At 44.4% G+C, this 5102-nt stretch overlaps 1 long non-coding RNA gene across 1 annotated transcript; it reads left to right on the top strand.

Annotated features, from left to right (window-relative positions):
* Positions 1 to 3658: 3658 nt before the first annotated feature.
* Positions 3659 to 4865, top strand: LOC142577835 (uncharacterized). The gene is made up of 2 exons (XR_012827072.1): positions 3659 to 3836; positions 4759 to 4865. It is a non-coding gene; the product is annotated as an uncharacterized LOC142577835 (long non-coding RNA).
* The last annotated feature ends 237 nt before the right edge of the window (positions 4866 to 5102 follow it).

The raw sequence follows: 5102 nt of genomic DNA, 5'->3' as shown, positions 1-5102 counted from the left end.
GGTAGGAACACAGAGAGTGATTCGTATACGTCTCGAATCACCACAGTCTACAAAGAGCATGGGCGACGTGCACCCGGCATTAAATACCAAGGCTTGTGTGTAACGCCGAATGTGGTCTTCTCCAAATCTCCCGAAGTGCCATCTCCATAGGCTGGATCCATCCTTACAGCTACAAGTTCCATAAAAAATTTCCCGCTCTGAGGCAACTGTGTGGCAACCACGGTTGCCACTCTGAGGCAACCTCTGGCTCGGGTTGGTATTTACGAAGGCCTACGCGTTCCCCATTGGAATGGGGGATGCGCCCATGTGCAACTTTTCCGGAACCACAGAAACGATTGAACACATCATATGTACCCAATACGACGTCGAGCGCGAAGTTCTCCGGACAGCACTGAACCATCTCTAGGCCATTTTCCGTAGTGAAGATTCTTGGGCCCTGGCCGTACGCGTCGATGGCACACAAGCCCACGAAAGCGCTTTTGAAATATCTCAAGTCGACAGGTCTTGGGAACCGTGTGTAGACTCGATGCGAACCTTCCACTGTGCGCGAAACTGTGGTCTCTCTCTCTATCTTCATCCTCATACCCCTTCTCCTAGCGCAGGGTAGCAAACCGGAAGTGCGTGTGGCTAACCTCCCTGCCTTTCCTGTCTTCTCTCTCTCTCTCTATCGAGAAGTAGCATGGCCTCTGGGCGGGTTATTCTGTTGATCGCACAGGTTTCGTGCGATGCCGTCGAAAGCTTCCGAAAATGGCACTAATAGTCCCCTTTGTTAGTTTGGAATTTTCTAACCTCCCTGTCTTTCCGTCTGTTCCTGCTTCCTCCTCCTTTCGGACTTTCACTTCTCGAGAGCTTTACAGGGCTGCGCGTGCAATGATATCAGCTAATACGTTTCTGGAACAACCCGACCAGATTGAAAATACTTTGAACGTGGCGACATTCATTTTAGTGGAGCGGCCACTAAAATTAAACTCTATAGTTTTACGTGCCAAACCAGCGATGTAATTATGAGGCACTATTCAGCGTGGGACTCGGGATGAATTTTACCACCTGGCTATCCTTAACGCGGCCGGGATTCGATCCCGTGACTTCGTTCTTAGCAGCGCAACGCTGTAGCCACTAAGAAAGCATGGCGGGTGTTGAGTGGCCACGTTTGGACTGTTCTATCTCCTTTATTATTCAACGCAATATGATCCCGCACAAATAATGTCGTTGTGCGAGAAAGGGTCTGTAGAACCTCTTGCTTTGGCAGAGAAGTCGCCCAAGGCCTTGAAGCTGAGCGTGACTGCCCCTGCGCACTGTAATCCGGGTAGTGAAATACAGAGTGTTTTTTTTTTTTAGCTCCACCATTTTTTTAAAATATTGCCTATGGCAGATAGCACAATTCTTACCCTTGATCTAAATTACTCGGTGAGGCGACCATTTCTTCTACGAGAAACCAAAATGTTCGATTGAGTAAATAACGCCACTACGCTAACTAACTTTTTAATTATTTACTTTAGGCCATATATTTCAATCTACGAATTATAGCCGCTGAGTTCGCACGGCCTATCCACTTGGAACGAATTTTCTGGACAGCATCATTTCCGAGATATTAATATTCAATGTGCCCGACAATATGCATTGGCATTGCAGTTGCTCTTTTAAGGAACTGCTGTTTTATGCATTGAAGTACAAATGTAACTGCGACACCAACACACCATGCAGATAGAAGCTTGCGCACATGTGCACGTATGTCTCAAGGTCACATTGCTTTAAGCCTTAGCAGAATTTCTCCTTACTGTTTTTGTCAACATTTTTTAGCTTATAGCGTTTGACAGTTTCAAGGAGCGCTGAAATCAAGTGGCTTGAGTAATACTTGCCGTATTCATTAAAAACGCTGATTCCGCACGAAAGATGTATTGACTGGAAGTTTGCGCAGTGCCTCGTTATTGAGCACAACTTTCCCAACCCTGCATGTCAGAGAATCGGAAACAGTTCATGCGTAGAGAGATGAAAACGCGTGCGATTAGACACACCGTACGAAATGGAAAAAGCGTGAAATATGGAAATTGCGCAAGGCGAAGAATGCTTTGAATACAAAAGCTACAAAATGTACTTAACGAATGAGTTCCACTATCGATATTTCTTTACAACTTGCGCTGAACTCCGAAAGTATTGGGCTAAGCGAAATTCTTTCTTATGCAAATTTATTTACCAGTTAATAACCATTTCGTTAACTTATTAGGCAAAGCCGTCTTTCATAAAACTGCATGTGCAAGACTAAAGATGCAAAATGGGTCATAGCAATAGAGCCGATAGCAGCTGCAGATGGAAGATCACGAAACTGTGAAGGCAATAAACTGGGTTTCTCTAGATAAACTTTTTTTATTGGGTCGTACACTTGAGCGTTCCTCTAGAGACCTATTGAACCATGCGCAAAAGTACTTTCGAAATAAGTATAAAGGTTTCGTATGCCCTGTAACTCAATAGCATTGAAACATGGCACCAGGCAGCGCACCTCTCTTGCCTAATTGCAAAGGCACATGTGGACTCATTGAATGACAACTTCGTAGTAGTAAATATGTAGTTGACGAAGATAAATCATAAATAGTATAAAACCTTCCACGGTGATGTTGAAGACGTGCAGCACTATCTGTCGCACCTTTCCATTAATTGCAAAGGCCAGCCCCGCGTAGGAAAGCGAACTGGTTAATAGCTGTGACGATTACGTCACATCATCATTTAATTCATCCAACATTTTATTCTTGGGGAGAGGCTGGCGATATGTTTGTTGCTAACGTTCTCATTATCAGAATCAATCAAAGAATCTATCAATCAAATAACTGAAAGCTGGGCGAATTGGTATATATACTTCTTGATTGCGTACGATATACACACGGACGAGAGAAAGGACAGACGGCGCGAGCGCGAGCTCTTTACTGATACTTTACTTGAAAGAACGTTATTTGATGATAATAGCGATGTTTATTGGCATCTACTTTGAAACAGAGCGGCGACAAATAGTCCACTTGATTTAATCCTGCTTGATTTAATCAGGTTTTACTACATCTGTCGCTATCTAACCTTTTTTCCCCTCTTGAATTTTACATCGAATCATTCTGAAACGATAAAAATTGCATTGTTTTTTCTTGTTTACATGTCTGGTTGCTCAGATCTCGCACCCACAAACTTGAAAGACGCTTTCGAAAGCGTCTTTCACCGTCAGACAGCCAGTCTAGAACTAGCCAGATGACTCAGTGAAATAACAGCCGCTGCTTGTGCATGACTCATCCTTGTTCAACTCAGCACGCTCCCACCTGGGCGGCCATTGACGCAGTTGTGGTTGCAGACCTGTGTCTACAGACCATCGCATTTTGTCAAAAGAAAGGTGTAAGACTGAGCGAGAAATTATACAGAAGTTTTACACTAAAAAGATGGGAGACGCTCACGTCAGTACGCCATCCATTTTGTGTACAGAAAAAGAATCCGCCTCTATTTGCAGCACGTGCCGCGGTATCGACTAGTAAAGACCGCCGGTGTTATTGCTGTCAATGTTTAGATTATTCCTTGGTTGTCATGGTGACAGTTCCACCGCCAGGTGGTGCTTGCTAGGTTCCTTAGCTAGTGTTCCTGTATATGCTCCCGCAGGGAGCAGAGTTGCGCATACATTTTCCGGCGCCGCTCGCACCGCTATTGGCCGAGCGCGAAAAATGACGTCAAATGATCCGCGCCGCTGCGAAGCCAACTTTACGGGCGCATCGCCAACTCATGCGAATCTGTCGTTTCCGTCAGTGCCATCGCCATTGCAATCAGCGGACCGTCGATCGTGCGTTGAGAGGAGCAGCTGCGGGTTTCAGGTACGGTATTCGACGATGTGAAGTCAAGGACCTTGGTGAAGTGATACGAAACACATCGTACTGGCACTTGTATTGCAGTATGACGGGGTGCGGCGCACCACACTGCACAAACCGCATGGAGGCCAGCCATAGGAGTAAATGCTTCAGCCAAGCAAACTAGCTGGAGACACACTGATACTATAGTGAGAGTGTTGTTGCTAACCAGTCTGGGCTTCTTGAGTTTGAATGCACCCTTCAGAGTTTAAAATTGAAATGAATAATATGTACCTCTCTCGTCAACCGCAATTTCTGAAGAGCTAGGACATCTTTGCAGAAAGCACACAAGGGAACAAGGATAAAACGGGTGCTAAGTTGGCATATGCATATTTAGCTCTCGAGCTGTGATAATTGTAATATATTCCTTCTCCGTGTGAAGTTTTGAGAACAGTAAAATTGATTCTTGTCAATTTATTGTCTTGAAGTGCACAGGCTTATTTATTTTGTTAACTAATTGCTGCCATAGAAGCTAAGCCGCAACTGTATGTGTGCTAGCTTGTGAGCATCATGTATCGGCCAGTGGAACAAAAACTTGTCGTTCATTTAAACACGCTAGAAATCTACGTTGTGCTTTGGTGAATGCTGTTTCCTGTGGGCGGGAGTCGAGTGAATGCACTGTTCAATGACGTAAAATTTCCTTGCCTCTGATGCGATAGGTTACAAAGCTTTGTAACCTGGCTTTTTGGCCAAAAGCAGCTTCAGTGATTTCATTGATTTGATACAGTGTCTTCAACTACTGGCTTTTTTCCGAGTGGTAAGAGATCAAGAAAAATGTGTTGTCAGATTACAGTCTGCACTGTGTGAATAATTACTCTGCAAGTTTGCCATCTTGATGTGATTAGTGCAATAAAAATAACCTACTCTTAATAGCTTGTTGCCTTTCCAGTTTCTTTGAATTCTGCCCCCAAGGTTCCAAGAACCAGCCCACTTGGCCTGCTGCCAGCAGCCGTTCATGCATTCCCTTGTATGAAATAAATTTGATCTAGAAGCTCTTGCATCTTGAATCTTTTTCTACTTGCAGATTTGCTGCTACTATATAGCTGATTAGTCTGCGGTATGAATGAATCGTAAAAGCAAGCTTTGCTTAAAATGTGCGCATGTGAACATTTGAAATGCGCTTAAATCTGTGTCTGCACCGCATGTATCGAAAACGTGCAGCTGTTGTGAACGATGGTTAGGGATAAATGACGCTCTGTTAACGGTCACTCACATAACTGCAGGCACGATAGC

The sequence above is a fragment of the Dermacentor variabilis genome, chromosome 4 (assembly GCF_050947875.1).
Source record: "Dermacentor variabilis isolate Ectoservices chromosome 4, ASM5094787v1, whole genome shotgun sequence".
In the NCBI taxonomy this organism is placed as follows: Eukaryota; Metazoa; Arthropoda; class Arachnida; order Ixodida; family Ixodidae; genus Dermacentor; species Dermacentor variabilis.
The sequence above is the reverse complement of the archived record's forward strand: the minus strand, read 5'-3'. Positions and strand labels throughout refer to the sequence as shown.